Source organism: Canis aureus, chromosome 3, assembly GCF_053574225.1.
Source record: "Canis aureus isolate CA01 chromosome 3, VMU_Caureus_v.1.0, whole genome shotgun sequence".
Lineage (NCBI taxonomy): Eukaryota > Metazoa > Chordata > Mammalia > Carnivora > Canidae > Canis > Canis aureus.
Window position 1 is genome coordinate 78,937,695 of NC_135613.1, and position 16,090 is coordinate 78,953,784.

General features: G+C 38.3%; 1 long non-coding RNA gene across 1 annotated transcript; it reads right to left on the bottom strand.

Moving 5' to 3' along the window:
* On the bottom strand, positions 1-7,984 carry LOC144305818 (uncharacterized). Its single transcript, XR_013372850.1, has 3 exons — positions 7,893-7,984; positions 2,704-2,863; positions 1-878 (listed from the first exon to the last, which is right to left on the bottom strand). It is a non-coding gene; the product is annotated as an uncharacterized LOC144305818 (long non-coding RNA).
* Between the last annotated feature and the right edge of the window lie 8,106 nt (positions 7,985-16,090).

The following is a 16,090-nucleotide window of genomic DNA, read 5'->3' on the forward strand; positions in this document are numbered from 1 at the left end:
TTTATTTTTTATTGGTGTTCAATTTGCCAACATATAGAATAACACCCAGTGCCCATCCCATCAAGTGCCCCCCTCAGTGCCCATCACCCAGTCACCCTCACCCCCACCCACCTCCCCTTCGACCACCCCTAGTTCATTTCCCAGAGTTAGGAGTCTCTCATGTTCTGTTTCCCTTTCTGATATTTCCCACTCATTTTTTCTCCTTTCCCCTTTATTCCCTTTCACTATTTTTTATATTCCCCAAATGAATGAGACCATATAATGTTTGTCCTTCTCCGATTGACTTATTTCACTCAGCACAATACCCTCCAGGTCCATCCACGTCGAAGCAAATGGTGGGTATTTGTCGTTTCTAATGGCTGAGGAATATTCCATTGTATACATAGAGCACATCTTCTTTATCCATTCATCTTTTGATGGACACCGAGGCTCCTTCCACAGTTTGGCTATTGTGGACATTGCTGCTAGAAACATCGGGGTGCAGGTGTCCCGTTGTTTCATTGCATCTGTATCTTTGGGGTAAATTCCCAGCAGTGCAATTGGTGGGTCGTAGGGCAGATCTATTTTTAACTCTTTGAGGAACCTCCACACAGTTTTCCAGAGTGGCTGCACCGGTTCACATTCCCACCAACTGTGCAGGAGGGTTCTCCTTTCTCCACATCCTCTCCAACATTTGTGGTAGAAACCAGTCTCTGTTCCTTGTAGGACCACCTGTTTAAGATCCTTTTCTCCTCATATGTTGGTGATTCTCCCCATGTCTCCCTTTCCTATAATTGGTAGATCATTCTCTGGCCATTGGCATAAGATTAGTCAATGTAGAAAATAATGATGATGCTTCAAAAGGGTCATATGAGCCAGGATAATGTAAGAGGTAGAACCTGAATGATACATAGAATGGATACAAGTTGGTCTGTTGAAGAAGAATATCAGACTTGATCCAGTAATTTAAATTTAATTTAAATAAAAAAGATGCCCATCACTGTCATCTCTGGCGCTTATTACAAGTGATGATAATAAACCCAAATAGTTGCACAGTCATTTGTGGTTTGCAAAGTTATTATATACAAACTATTTTATTTTATTCTCAAAATAAACCTGTGAGGTTGGTAAAGTATAAAGTAGATATTGTTATTTGCTTTTAAAACCAGATGCCAAAGAAAAATATTCACAAATAATTGAGGAAGGTAAATAGGTCACTCTCTGAAGCTAATATTTCATAATCAAAATGTATATCAGAAAAAATGAACTTTAAGAAACAATGTATTTTGGTCCATCTGGACTTGAGTATAATCTGAATAACCGTGTTTATCCAAAATACAATGTGTTAATTAGTATTTTAGTTCACGTGGGCTGCTATACCAACAACAACAACAAAAATCCATGGACAAGGTGGCTTAAACAATAAGCACTATTTCTCACAGTTCTGAAGGATGGATGAGTGCCAGCAGATTCAGCATCTGGTGAGAGCCTGCCTCCTGATTCATAGGTGGCCATAGTCTCACTGTGTCCTCACATGGTGAAAAGGACAAGGGAGTTCTCTGAGGTCTTTTTTATAACAGCACTAATTGTATTCATGAGGGCTCTAGCATCAAGATCTAATACCATCACATTAGGAATTAGGATTTCAGCATATGAATTTTGGAGACACACAAACATTCAGCCCCCAGCACCCGGGCAGTGTGTAAAAGCTGGGTTGGAACTCAGAACCATTAAAAATATATATATTTAAGACAAATACAGCTAAGATAAACCTGAGAGGTAAAAAAAAAAAAAAAAAACTAAACAAATGAACTGATGAATTCCAAATATTCTGGTCTCAGAGTCAAGCCAACCCTCTTGTAGAAAGGGATAAAAGAAGTTGTAGTCAACTGATTCTAAGTGTTACCAGCCCATTGGAACATTACTAATACAGAGAGATGAATGCAATACCTATTTAAAATATCTAGTTTGGTGATTTACTAACTCTGGCCTAGGGAATAGCATGAAAGTACAATAAAATTTCCACCAGTCAATGGCAAAAATGAGATTTTAACATTAGCATTTCCTTTCTTTGGAAGGAATACATTTTTTTTCCTTCTGAAATTATATGTCTCTCCTCCCTTTTTAAAAGATGGTAGTTCTAGTGCTATATTTTTAATGCCTTTACTTGCCAAAATAAGGAGGTAACTGCATATGTAGCCCTAATTGAAATTTTTTTGTATTTGCTGACAAATAAAATCCAAAACTGGAGTAAAGCCACTTCTGTTCAACAATTTGATCCAATCCACCAATTTTCCTTCTAATTTGGCTTCTTACTAAGATCTTGCTGAGAGAGACTGCAGGCTTTAGATTTTGCTAGGTAGTGTGACATTTAGGATTCACATTTTAAATTGAACTTTGGACATTCAGACTTCCCATGTGTAGCAGTATTTTCCTTAACAATTGTAAGTATTCTGGATTCATGATAAATTAATAAATTAGGATTCTGCTTTTATGCCTCAGCTTTATGTGCTGGTTAATGTGAAATGTCCCCTGTGAGAGATAATCCCCCCTCCAAGTGTAGAGAAAATTAAGTTTCCAAGACTACCGAACTGAAGGTCAGATGTCTAGACTGTGAGAAATTCACTGAGGTCATAAATATCAGTCTCTGTCGTCTCTTGGAACAGCTGCTGGGCTTTTTCCCGGTGATGCATCAATATCGATTGCTGAGTTCCACACTCTTACCTTTTTTATACTGATGAGGAAAAATAACACAAAGGCATTAAACCCGAGGCATGGAAATGAAATAATCTGGGTGGTTCTGGTTTCCAAATATAAGTCTTCTGATTCTTGGTCCTCATCATATGCTTTTAGCTGGTGTTTCAACTGTTCCTTTGAAGCAACTCTAAAGGGTGGGAAGAGAAGATTCTATAGGATGAAATGAAGTTGGGAGGGAACTGGGGAACTGGGGATGGTGGGGGAGGACAGTTAACTTCTAAATAAATTTTCTAAGCTTCCATTTTATGTTGTGTTATTTAAAAATCTGATAAATGAATATTTTATATTCTATTCCAAAATGAGTTCTATTTTTTTCGTCTTCAAAATTTCAAGTCATTCAGACTTCATAAGCCCACCTCGGATTAATCCTTGTCCACATAACACAGTGTTTTTTTTTTTTTTTTTCACATAACACAGTTTGAAAGGCAGGGCTTTACCTTGTGTTGTTTCCTCTTGATGTGGTCATTTTAAAAGAAATTTGCTTTTCCTATTTTCCTTTTCTGTCTTTCTCTGTCTCTTTCTACATGCATACTCCAACCTATTCCCTTATCTTCTTCACCTAGTCTTCAGGGTTCCAGTCTGGTATTAAATGATTGAAGGTTTTGCCCTGCAACTCAGTGCCCTTGATCTATCCTTTTCTCATCCACTGGTCTCAAGAAAGCTTCTCTGGCCTATATCATGAAATCAGTTCTGAACATTAAAAAAAAAAAAAAAGTATGTACAGCGTTGCCCAGGTAGCTCTGTCAGTTGAGTGACAGACTCTTGATTTTGGCTCAGGTCATGATCTCAGGGTCCTGAATCAAGCCCCAAGTCAGGGCCCATGCTCAGTGTGGAGTCTGCTTGAGATTCTCTCTCTCCCTCTTTCTCTTTGAGCTCCCATCCTTGCATATGCTCTCTCTCTCAAATAAATAAATATATCTTTAAAAGGTACGTACACACATATTTGAAAAATAAAGAACATTAAGTACAATATTGAACTAATTATGGCTGATGTGATATTAGAAAGAAATATTTTTTTCTTTGCATTTGTCTATATTTCCCTATTGCATGCATTGGTTTTATAATCAAAAACAGAGAGTAAGAGTTGCTATTTAAACACAAGATCAATTTTGGAGAAGAGAGAAACCATTATAATTCCATTATTGGAAAAATAGAAAAAGAGAAGAAAAAACTGCCCCCCCCACCACAATAAAACTCTTTCATGTTTCCATACTTAAGTGTACAGTTTAGTGGTATTAAATAGATTCACACTGGGAAGCCATAGCCTCCATCTATCCCACAAGTCTTTATCATATAAAACTGAAATTCCATGTCTGTTAAACAGTAACGCCCCCATCTTTCCTCCCCCCACCCCCCAGACCCTGGCAACTACTATTATATTTTCTGTCTTTATGACTTTGACTATTCTAAGTACCCCATTTAAGTGGAATCATGCAGTTTTTGTCTTTTTGTGACTGACTTATTTCACTTAGCATCATGACCCATGTTGCAGCATCTAGTAGAACCTACTTCCTTTTTAAGGCTGTACAATATTCAGTCGTATGCACGTACCACATTTTGGTTCTCCATTCACTGGTCTATGGACATGGATTTCTTCCACATTTTAATTACTGTGAATAATGCTGCTATAAACATGGATGTACAAGGATCTCTTTGAGACTCTGCTTTCAATTATTTTGGGTATATACCCAGAAGGGCTGGGTTCATATGGTAGTTCTAGTTTTAATCTTTTGAGAAACCTCTGTATTGTTTTCCAGAACACCTGTACCACTTTACATCCCTACCAACAGTGCACAAGGGTTGCAATTTCTCCACATACCCTCTTAATGTGAATTTTTTTCATAATTGACAAACTGTGAAATCCTATTTTTCCCTTAATAGAATATTATAATATTTTCTAGATTGATAGAATTTTCAAATTTCTTATTTAATAATACTTTTTTTGCTTTTGTGATGTTTATACAGATTTCCATTGAATAAATGTATCTGAATATATCCTCTTTTACTCTACGAGTGAATTGCCTATTAAATGACTTAGCATGCCATGATATTGTGATTTATAAGAAATATAAATATATTTTGGTTATTTCTCATATGTATTTGGTCTTTGTCTCCAATTCCTGGCTTACTGGTCCCAAAACCCTTGGAATTTCCTGGGAGATGAGAGCAATGGGATCATTTTTTGTTATAATATTTGGTTTCTTGTCCACAGTTCCTGAGGTCACTTCAGAGCAGAAAGGTGAACCAGGCATCTTGTTATTCATAACAAGCCCCTTTCCACTACACCTGGGTTTATGTTAATGAGATGATTTTTGGAAAGTGCCTAAGGATGGGGACTGGTTACCAGGGGAACAGACAATGAATGAAAGGTTGCAACTTAGGGGGGATCAGCGGTTTAGTGCCACCTTCAGCCCAGGGCCTGATCCTGGAGACCTGGGATAGAGTCCCACATCAGGCTCCCTGCATGGAGCCTGCTTCTCCCTCTGCCTGTGTCTCTGCCTCTCTCTCTCTCTCTCTCTCTCTCTGTCTGTCTCTTATAAATAAAATCTTTAAAAAAAAAGTCACAACTTTGAGTCTCACCCTCTGATTTCTACAGAGGGAAGAGGGCTTAGAGGTGGAAACAAACCTGGCCCTTAATCAATCATGGCTATGTAATAAGCTGACACAAAACTCAAAAGGATCAGGTTGGAGAGCTTCCAGGTTACTGAATGCATGCAGATTCAAGGAGAGTGGCCTGCCCAGAAAGAGTGTAGAAACTCTGCTCTTTCCCTACACCTTACTCTATGCATCTCTTCCATCTGGATGTTCCTGAATTATATCCTTTTATAACAAACTGGTCATCTAGTAGGTAAAATACTTCCCTGACTTCTGTGAGTTGCTCTAATAAAACAATTGAACTCAAAGAAGAGGTCATGGGAACCTCTCACCTGTAGCCAGTAGGTCAGAAGGCCAAGTGACAACCTGGACTTGCAATTGGCATCTGAAGTGTGTATATGTGGGGGGGCTTAAATTGTGGGGTCTGAGGTTATCTCCAGGTAGGTAGTGTCAGAATTGAGTTGGATTGTAGGACACCCAGCTGATGTCAGAGAATGGCTTGGATGTGTGAGCACATCCCTCCCCCTTTTTGGAAACTGAGTCCACAACAACTGTAATAAGACAAACATCAGGCATTTAATGCTCTTCATGCAAACATCTTAGATCCATTTCTACTTGCTGTACCAATGCCTGCCTCCAGCCTTTTGATCTTTTTTCTGTTTATCAATATTTCAGTTCCCTTAGAGTTAATATTTTTGTTTGTTTGTTCACTCTGTCTGACTTTTAGACTCACTCCAAGGACTTGACTCATACTTGTCTTATGGGAGATTATTGCTTTTTCCTCTCTTGAGCAAAATGCTTAATGCAGGAGTACATCATGTTCTCTACCAGGCTCAGAGCTGCATATGAACAGGAAAAATTTAGCTATCTTTCTAAAATCAGTCTATCCCCATGGTCTGGTGCAGGGACAGTTAGTAGGTAGTCAAGATATTTTGTTGATTTTGATTAATCAAGTGAATGCTTTTGTTTGTTTCATTTTCTTTGTTTTTACGAAATCCATTTTGTAAAAAAGATGTCTGTTGTTATAGCAACATGTGCAAATTATCATGGCAACATGCTCCGGCATCAATTTCAATTACCCGTAAAATAGAAATGCTTGTCTGATTTAAAACAAGCAAGAGAGTTGGACTTCTACTCTCAGGTTCTATGTTCTCATGCCTCTTACCTCACCTCTGGCAACAACTCAACTATCAATATTTTTTTAAAGATTTTATTTATTTATTCATGAGAGACATGGAGAGAGAGAGGCAGAGACATAGGCAGAGGGAGAAGCAGGCTCTATGCAGGGAGCCTGACTTGGGACTCAATCCCAGGACTCCAGGATCACGCCCTGAGCCAAAGGCAGATGCTCAACAGTTGAGCCACCCATGTGTCCCTCAATTTCTAAAACAAAATGTATTAATCTGAAAGACTTGTCAAATATTTTTGAGCAACTAAAGAAATCTGTTGACTTTCAGATCCCTCAATTTGTGAATGAGCAGTCAAGGTGACATTTTTGGTAAACCCTCTCTTGATGGACATAAAATTAGAGGTGGATTTACGAATGAAATTCAGAAACCCTGCTTGGGTAGATCGAGTGTTCCTAATGATCCTCAGGAGTGTGTTTAACATTCCTGTCCAGGAAGAACTGACTAATGCTGGCTCTGAATGTTCATCAGGGGAGAAACCTGTCAGCTGATATGACAGGTAGAATAATGCTTCCCAAAGATGCCTATGTCCCAATCCCCAGAGCCTGTGAATATGTTAGGTTACTGGCAAAGGGGAATCAAGGATGTAGATGGAGTTAGTTGCTGATTAGCTGACTTTTAGAAAAGGAGAATCTCCTAGATGATGGTAGTAGGCCCAGTGTGATTACAGATGTTCTCACAAGTGGAAGAGTGAGGCAGAAGAGGAAAACAGAGAAATGGCAGCAAAGGAAGAGCCCAGCCCTATCAATACCTTGATTTTAGCACAGTGAGACTCATTTTGGACCTCTAGCCTCCAAAGTCATAAGGCAATAAATTGGCATGGTTTTAAACCATTACATTTGTAGTAATTTCTATTTTAAAATTTATTTATTTATTTATTTATTTATTTATTTATTTATTTGAGAGAGAGCATCCACACACGCCTAAGCAATTGAGTTGGGGGTGAGGGAGGAAAGAGAGGGACAAGCAGAAACCATGCTGAGGATGGAGCCCCACGTGGGGCTTGATGTGAGGCTCAATTTCATGATCCTGAGATCATGACCTGAGCCGAAATCAAGAATTGACCACCTAACTGACTGAGCCACCCAGGCACTCGTATTTGTGGCAATTTCTTACAGCAGCAATAGGAAACCCATACAGAGGTATGTCTCTGAGGTTCACCACTGATTCAGAGCTTCACTGGGACTCTGCTCTCCTGAGCAAAGTTGTGAGACCTAGGCTCTGAGGAATATGTGGACTGATAAGATCCTGTAAATACATAAGCCTTGCAGGAATATTGGTACATAGGACTAGAAGCACACAGGGTGATGGAAACCCTAGATGCTCAATGGGACAAGTCCTAGAAAGACACCAGGGTAAACACTTAGCTCTCACCTGCCCCAGAACTGCAATTGTACATTGATCTTGAGCAGATGTTCCTCAGCCTCACAAGACTCTTGTACTTTCAGTGCCAGAGGTCTGGACTGAGAGAATATGAAGAAGAAGTCTTAACAAAGATAGTAATAAAAATTATATTACTTTGTTTCCATTTTTGGAAAACAAAATTAAGGTTGTGGAAATTTAATTTAAATATGTGGAAAAGCTGAAATGCTTTTATGTCTCAAATTTCTCTTATTCTTTAAATTCAGGATGGGGAAAATGATTCCAAACAAGACACGAGTCAAAAAAATTTCCATTGTATTTAGGCCCACTAATAACTGTAGGAGCAAAACTTAACTTCAGTGTAGCAGACATATGTATATGTGTGTGTATATATATGAATCTGTATATATAGAATGACTCTTATAAAGATGCGACATATTTCTCTATATATACGGAGATAGAGATTCTCAGGGGAGGAAATCTTTACACATACCTAATTCACAAGGTGAGTTTGAAAGTTTTATGTTTTGATTCTTAGCAATGTCAGGAACTGAAGAACTTGGAATTTTCCTTTGACCAATATGTAATAGGTCATGTAATAGGTCATATAATAATCCATAGTAATAGGATTTAATCCCCTCCTTCTTTTAAGTCTCCAGTTACTGTAGTGGAAGCAAAGGGTTGGCCACATTAGGCTGTGTGCCTCCAGGCTGTACTTAGGTAGTCTGTTTTACAAAATCAAAGGAATGTAAAATGCAACAAGTTGTAGCTCCAAGGTCACAGTAATCCCACTTGTGACCTACTTCATCAAAATGAAAATACATCACTGGGTGCACCCTCCATGTGTAAATCCGAAAGGTGGAAGAATGGGTAACTCACTTTTGTACTTTTCCTTGCATTTTGGGCTTGTGATAAAAAAGAATGAAGAAGCATACAGAGTCTCTTCTAGTTCTTTAAATCATCCCTGGATCTTTTGACCTGTTCAGCGGATTTCTCCCTGCTTGAAGATGGCAGCTATGGTCACTTTCTCCTCTTCGACATATATTAGCTTTACAGATAACAGGGATTTTGGCAGTATCTTGGATCTGTGGTGCAGTCTACTATGTCAATAACTCTAGACATAAATTCCTCCACTCTGGACACCACCAAAACATTTGAATTTGGCAAAGTGTGCTCTGTCGCCCTCTGCTGGATGTAGAAACATCTCCCAATCAACCCTGAGTTGAAGGTTCTTGACCAGCACTCATCAGGATATTTGACATTGGAGGGGCAAGAAAACCAGAGGAAACGTGTTTTATGAATTACTTGATAGTTTGGAGGAGATGACAATCTCTGCGTCAATATTTATGTACAAAGATGTTCCAGCATCACGTCATTTAAAAGATCTTTTTCAAAAATTGCAATCAAAATATTGAACAATGGTGTTAAAAATAATTATATCCAATTAATTGGATTATGAGCATTTCTGACATGAATTACTTTAATTACAATAAATATGTGTGATTATTGTTATAATCTGAAAAATGCTTTCTTTACATAAGACTGCCGAATAAAATAAAATTAAATATTTAAAAAATTGGTTTTATCTGTTATCTTGTCAAAAATCCAGAAATAGAAAAAAATTAAAACCATCAAATCAATAAATAACATTTAGTGAAAGTTTACTATGCATGTAAGAACTGCTCACAAACTAGGAGCTTCAAATTCAAAAATTGATATGAAGATTAGGGGCATGAAGTTATAGGATGACTTACCAAGTGAAAAATAAATAAGTTGTTTAATCTTGACAATGATTGGTAATTACAAAGGGGGTTTCCAGATGGTGGGAGATTGATGAACAGTGATTATTTCATACCATTTTTAGAAAGGGAAGTTTAGGGGTTTTTTTATGATTATCAGAGCATTTATAAGAAATAATCTAAGTTCCTGAAATAAGCTAGATTTAGTTTTGCTTTCACTGCTTAAATAGTTTTGTCTGCTCAGGGAATTTTCAAGTCTAGTCTTCATTTTGTATTTAATGTTAACAATGTAAAAGTATTCCTGTGTTTTAAAAATTTTTGTGTCTGTCCATTTATAAACTTTAAATTAAAATAAACTTTTTAATATGAACATAATGGTTTTTATAATCTGGCTGTACCTAAATGTCCAGCCTCATTGTCCCTTTATTTCTCCTTCAGTCCAAATTGCCAAACTATTTGTCAATTCTTTGAAATGAATTCTATCAAAATGTTGTGCCTTCGGATATGCTATTACCTCTCTGTGAAATGCAATTCATTCCTTTTTCATTTGTCAAAATTTCTCTGTAAAAAATCTGACCTGATTCCCACAAATTACATGTTCTCTTTTTGCTCTAATTTTAGATGCTGAATGCCATAATATTACGTGTCACATTTTATTGTATTCTTTAAGCTCCTTGGAAGTCTGGACTGTGTTTCTGATTTCTATATATGTCAGGTTTTGTAGACAGAGTTAACTTGGCTTATAAAATAGATTGGTATGTGTTTTACATTATTTCTTCTTAAAAGTTTTAGGAAACTATCTAAACCTCAAGCTTCCTTTACAGCAGTTTTTTGTTTGTTTGTTTGTTTGTTTTATTTTGTTTTGTTTTGTCTTTTTTTTTTTTTTTTGGTATTACAAATTCAATGCATTTGATGGTTAGAGAAATAATGTGATTTTCTATTTTATTCTATGTCAGTTTTTGAAAGTTATGCTTTTTAGGGAATGTGTAAATTTTGTCTAAATTGTTAAATTTATTGGAAAAGTCAAATTACAATTAGAAAGCTAAACATACCAGGGGTCCCTGGGTGGCTCAGTCAGTTAAGCATCCAACTCTTGGTTATGGCGGTGATCTCAGGGCTGTGAGATAGAGCCATGCGGCAGGCTCCATTCTGGGTGTGGAGACTGCTTAAGATTCTTCCTCTGGATCCTCTCCCCCTCTCAAAAAAACAAAAACAAAAACAAACAACCCCCCCCCCAAAACAGCAAACATTTCTGCTCATCAGAATCACTTAAAAGAGTCTGATTCTGATTAAGATGAAGTAATCATACCCCATCTAATCTCTCAAACCGAATGCATGAAGTTGCTGCCTGAAGATTCTGAAAAGTAAATGGTAGCAGGAAGATGGGGGACAGAAACTGGGACTAATACAGCAATGAATTTCCTGTCCCCCTCACTCCCAGTGTCCTCTAGCCTGGGTTTAAGGGCAGATTGAAACCCGAATCACATCATTTTACAGACAGAAAGAACTTGGAGAAGCACTTTCTGATTTGAAGAGTGGGAAGGGAAATTCCAAGGGTCAGGGAGAGGATGGTAAGTCCCTGGATGTTTCTGCTGTGTGTGTGTGTGTGTGTGTGTGTGTTTTTCTTTTCAAAAGATTTTATTTATTCATGAGAGACACAGAGCGAGAGAGAGAGGCAGAGACACAGGCAGAGGGAGAAGCAGGCTCCCTGCAGGGAGCCTGACATGGGACTCCATCCTGGAACTCCAGGATCAGGCCCTGGGCCAAAGGGGGCACTAAACCGCTGAGCCACCTGGGCTGCCCTGTTTTCTATTCTCTCCTACTCCTCTGCTCCCAGGAGATACTGAGGCAGAGGTAATGGTAGCAGTGACAGGGCAGTGGCAGCCCAGCAAGAAGACAGAACTCTGGTTTCAAGAATGTGGGAAGAATCTCTGGTTCATTTTCTCTCTTTCTTCCACTTTCCAGAAAGGCAGATGCCATCACAGAAATACACAGCAGAGTTTAGAAAACTAAAGTTCCAATTTTCTAGTTGGAAAATGAGTAACTAGAGCTAAAAGGGCAGCTCTCTAAGCATGTAGAAAACTAAAACATGGTAATCAAATAAAACTTGTATATGAACTCTTTGGGCTCATCCCTTGGATGTATATTCATGATTCTAACCAAAAATAGCACATCAAATCTTTGGATAACTGAAGTATGGGGTACACTGCTCAGGTCCCAGACTTGCATGAGGTGGTTCACATAAGGGACAGACCCAAATAACAAGGCAGATGCTTCCAAAACTGAACTTAGTGCCATAACCCACAGAAAGCAAGCATAAGCTTATAATAACCTGTATGAAAAAAGACCAATATTATAAATGATCAAAATTTGCCTGAGAAGAGATAGGCAATCTGAATATCTATTAAAGAAATTAAATCTGCAAAAAAAAAAAATCCACAAAAGGGATTTCCAAGCCCAACTGAGACAAAAAGATCACTAATACTCACTGAGTTTCATTTTCTTCATCTATAGAACAGGACTCACAATTCATACCAAGACTTCACAGGGATCCATCAATTTTAAATAATGCATGAGAATGTGTTTTACAAGTGGCAAATTGTGCACAAATGAGAGAAAATAAGTAACTGGACAGCCTGTCACACATGTACAGCCTTTTGGGAGAAGCAGAACATTCTCAGAACCTGGAAGTATCTACTATGTCAGTAATATGTTTTCTCCCTCCCTCTCACCGACAAGCCTGTTTCTGAACACAGTAATTCAGCATGTAGAGGCCAGCCTGTGGCCTGAAGTGGACATGAAATGCAGATTCTGGGCTTCTTCAGCTAATCCATCACCCACCTAAAACTGAGAATAACAGCATGAAAGAGTCTCCCTCTCCGTGTGTAATGAGGAAATGAATGCCTGCAACAGCAAGAAAGAGGAAATTTGCTACTACTATGGATGGATATGCTGATGTTTGTTCTAAATGTAGAAATTAGATGGTCACAAATGGAACTGACTTTAAATTAGCTCTCGGGACTCCTGGATGGCAGAGTTGGTTAAGCGCCCTATTCCTGGTTTTGGCTCAGGTTGTGATCTCAGGGTTGTGAGATCGAGCCCCGTGTGGGGCTCTGCACACAGTATGGAGTCTGCTTAAGACTCTGTCTCCTTCTTCCTCTGCCCCACTTCCCTGTCCTCTTGCTCTCTCTCTCTAAAATAAATAAATAGATCTTTAAAAATAAATAAATAAATTAGCTCTCAAGAACAGAAATTGAGTCAAAATAAAGACATCTTGCTATATAATGATAGCCACTGACAATAATTTAGATCGGGATAAATAACCCTTTTCTGACTCAAACTCAGACCCTGAGACAATTAAATAAAGTCTGTGGGGTTTATGACTAATAAAACTCCAGATTTATTTTCCCTCAATGATCAACTCTTTTAACACCTTCTAAGAATTCAAGAGAGACAGCACAACTTTTTAATTAACCTCAAGTTACTCATTGCCTGAGAGCACAAGCCAGAGTTCTGCAGTGAACCACTTGAAACACAGGTCTTGCAGGTGAATTGTGGGTTTTGGATAGGGTATATTTTTGGTCCAAGGAAATAACAGAGCTGAGACTGGATGCAGGAAAATGGAGCAGGAGTGATGGAAAGACCCCACCTCAAAAATATGAGAAAAATTCTTAGAGGCACAAAATCAAGAAGAGTCCAAAAACCAGTCCATTATCTCTAGGCAGAAGTGAAAATTAAGTCGTTAACTAGAATCTTTTCAAGCTTTTCAAGAAAGACATTTATATTTTCTGTTAGCATCTAGATCAGTATGTGATAGTCTTTAAGTATATAACCTAATCCCTTTTTCTGTACATTACAATTTTCTTAAAACTTGAAAAAAATGGAAAGAACCTTGGAGCTAATACAGTTCATTTTTCTATGTTGATAGCAGTATACAATAAAGAATACAATAAAGAACATTGAATCCAGACTGAAACCTTGTTTTTTTTCTCCCTTCCTCTTGGTGTCTTTATGTAAAATTATGAACAAAGGTGAATGGCTTTGCTATGCCCCTGCCCAGGCTAGATCACTGGGCTTTGCCAGGCTTTCAGTGGACCAACCACTTCCTACTGGAAACATCTACCTTGACTTAATGACCTGTTATTTTTGAACAATCTAGCTTTTTATACCATACATGTGAGACTCTTAAACCCACCTAGAAGTTAACAGAAAATCATGGATCAGCTTCACTCTCGAGATGTCAACTTGTATCTTTTAAGTATGGAATGTCTAGATGCCACCAAGTTGTTGGTTGGTGCCTGTAAGAATTATCCTGACTCACCTTCACTGATCGTTATTTCTATAGCTTCTATCAATGAAAGCCAATTAGACGAATTCCACAAATATAATATGGGCTCAGATAAACCATAGTTTTCTAGGTATTCATAGTCACAGATCTTAACAGATCATAGAATTGAAAGATCTCAAGAAATCATCTGCTTCTGACCTTTATTAAACAGATTAAAACCAAACCAAACCAAACCAAAACAGCTGTGGCTGGAGGAAATAATCCTAATTTTTAAAAAAAATTCCCGTCTGATAATTCCAGTATTCTTATCATATCTGAGTTTGGTTCTCATGCTTGTTTGGTGTCTTCATGTTTTCCTCCTGCCTCCTGACATGTCTTATGACTTTTGTTGAAAGTGATTCATGTTTTATCTCTTAATAGGGACTGAAATAAACTGGCCCTCATGTGTGAAGATTTATATGAATCTGGCTGGAAATGAGGCTGTGTTTAATGTTTGTTGTAGTTCCAGGGATCAGACTTCAGATTTCTCTATTGTCCTTGTTCTTTTTTTTTGTTTGTTTGTTTCTTTCTATTGGAGTTCAATTTGCCAACATATAGCATAACACCCAGTGCTCGTCCCATCAAGTGTCCCCCTCAGTGCCCGTCACCCAGTCACCCCCATCCCCTGCCCACCTCCCTTTCTACCACCCCTTGTTCGTTTCCCAGAGCTTTGGGTCTTCTCTATGTCCTGCTCAGAGATAAGCTGTCTTGAAGCTGTTTAAATTGTAGCCCACTGTTATTGTGCTTCAGGGTTGATGGAGTGGTTGAAGGCATGTCCTATAATCTTCTAATTGAGTCTCAGTCCTTTAGTGGGCCTGTATCTCATGGATGTGGCCTTCAAAAGTGTTTTGTTTATGTCCTTCTATCAGTCGCTACAACTTTCTTTCCCCTTGTCTCCCACTCTCTTACCTAGGGGCATCATTTTCAATCTATTTTGGAAGATCTCTACCATGTTGGCTTTTTTTTTTTTTTAAATAAGATGAGAAAGGAAGACCAAACTGGGGCATAATTCCTGTCTCTGACTGGGGAAAATGTTTCAGATTTGCTATCTATCAAGTGCTTTCCCCCTGAAGGTTAGGTCTTCATTAGGGAAAACAAACTGGATGGGTTTCAGGATGAGGACTCTTGATTCCTGGCCAGAACCAACAGAGGATCTGTTTCATCTCATTACCAGGAGAACCTTGTGGATTGCTACAGAGCAAGCCTGTAATATGGGGTCCCCATATGACTGAGGGCCCCAGAAGTTTCTCACAGTTATGCTAGTCTTCACTCAGCCTCCTGCAATTCATTAAAATAATATTCGAGTGCTCTTACAAGCTTATGGAGTTATGAACTTTTGCTTCAGGTAAGCACATCATGACGGCTGTTTCTCTCTGGTACATTGGTCTCTAGTTTTCAGGCTGGCAGTTTGCCCTGCAACTCTGTTCTCTGATGGGCCCAAGAAAAGCCATTAATTTTTAGTTTTCCTAGTTTTTTTCTTGCACAGACAGGAATGACAACTTTCAGTTTCTTTACATGTCCTAATTCAAACCCTTTGTTATCATACAAATCTTCACAACTGCTGTTGGCTAGTTCAGTACAGAAAGTAAAGTGCGAGGGTGCCTGGGTGGCTCAGAGGTTGAGCACCTGCCCCTGGATCAGGGTGTGACCCGTGATCTCAGGATCAAGTCCCACATCAGGCTCCCTGCCGGGAGCCTGCTTCTCCCTCTGCCTACGTCTCTGCCATTCTCTCTCTGTGTCTTTCATGAATAAATAAATTTTAAAAATCTTTAAAAAAGAAAGAAAGTGGGCATCACCAGGACATGATTAACAAGAACATCATTATACAGTGATGTAGCACCCCTAAATAGTGTAGACAGGAACAGATAAAAAATGGTAGGGATGTGGACTTAGTAGAAACTTTGAAAAAGAAAAGGGGGTTGGTGAAATGTGAATGCTTAGTGTAGCTGCAGCAAATAAACTAATGTTTAGAATAATTTTCCTAGAAATTCCTTTGAGTCTGTGTTAGCCAAAGTGCTTGAATAAAATAATAACTAAATTTTTCTGCATATTTGTCATGTCCAGTGTTATTTAATCTTTGCAGTCCTGTGATTCAATTCTGGCTATAAATTCATGATATAAGTACCATGTTATTAAGCACCACT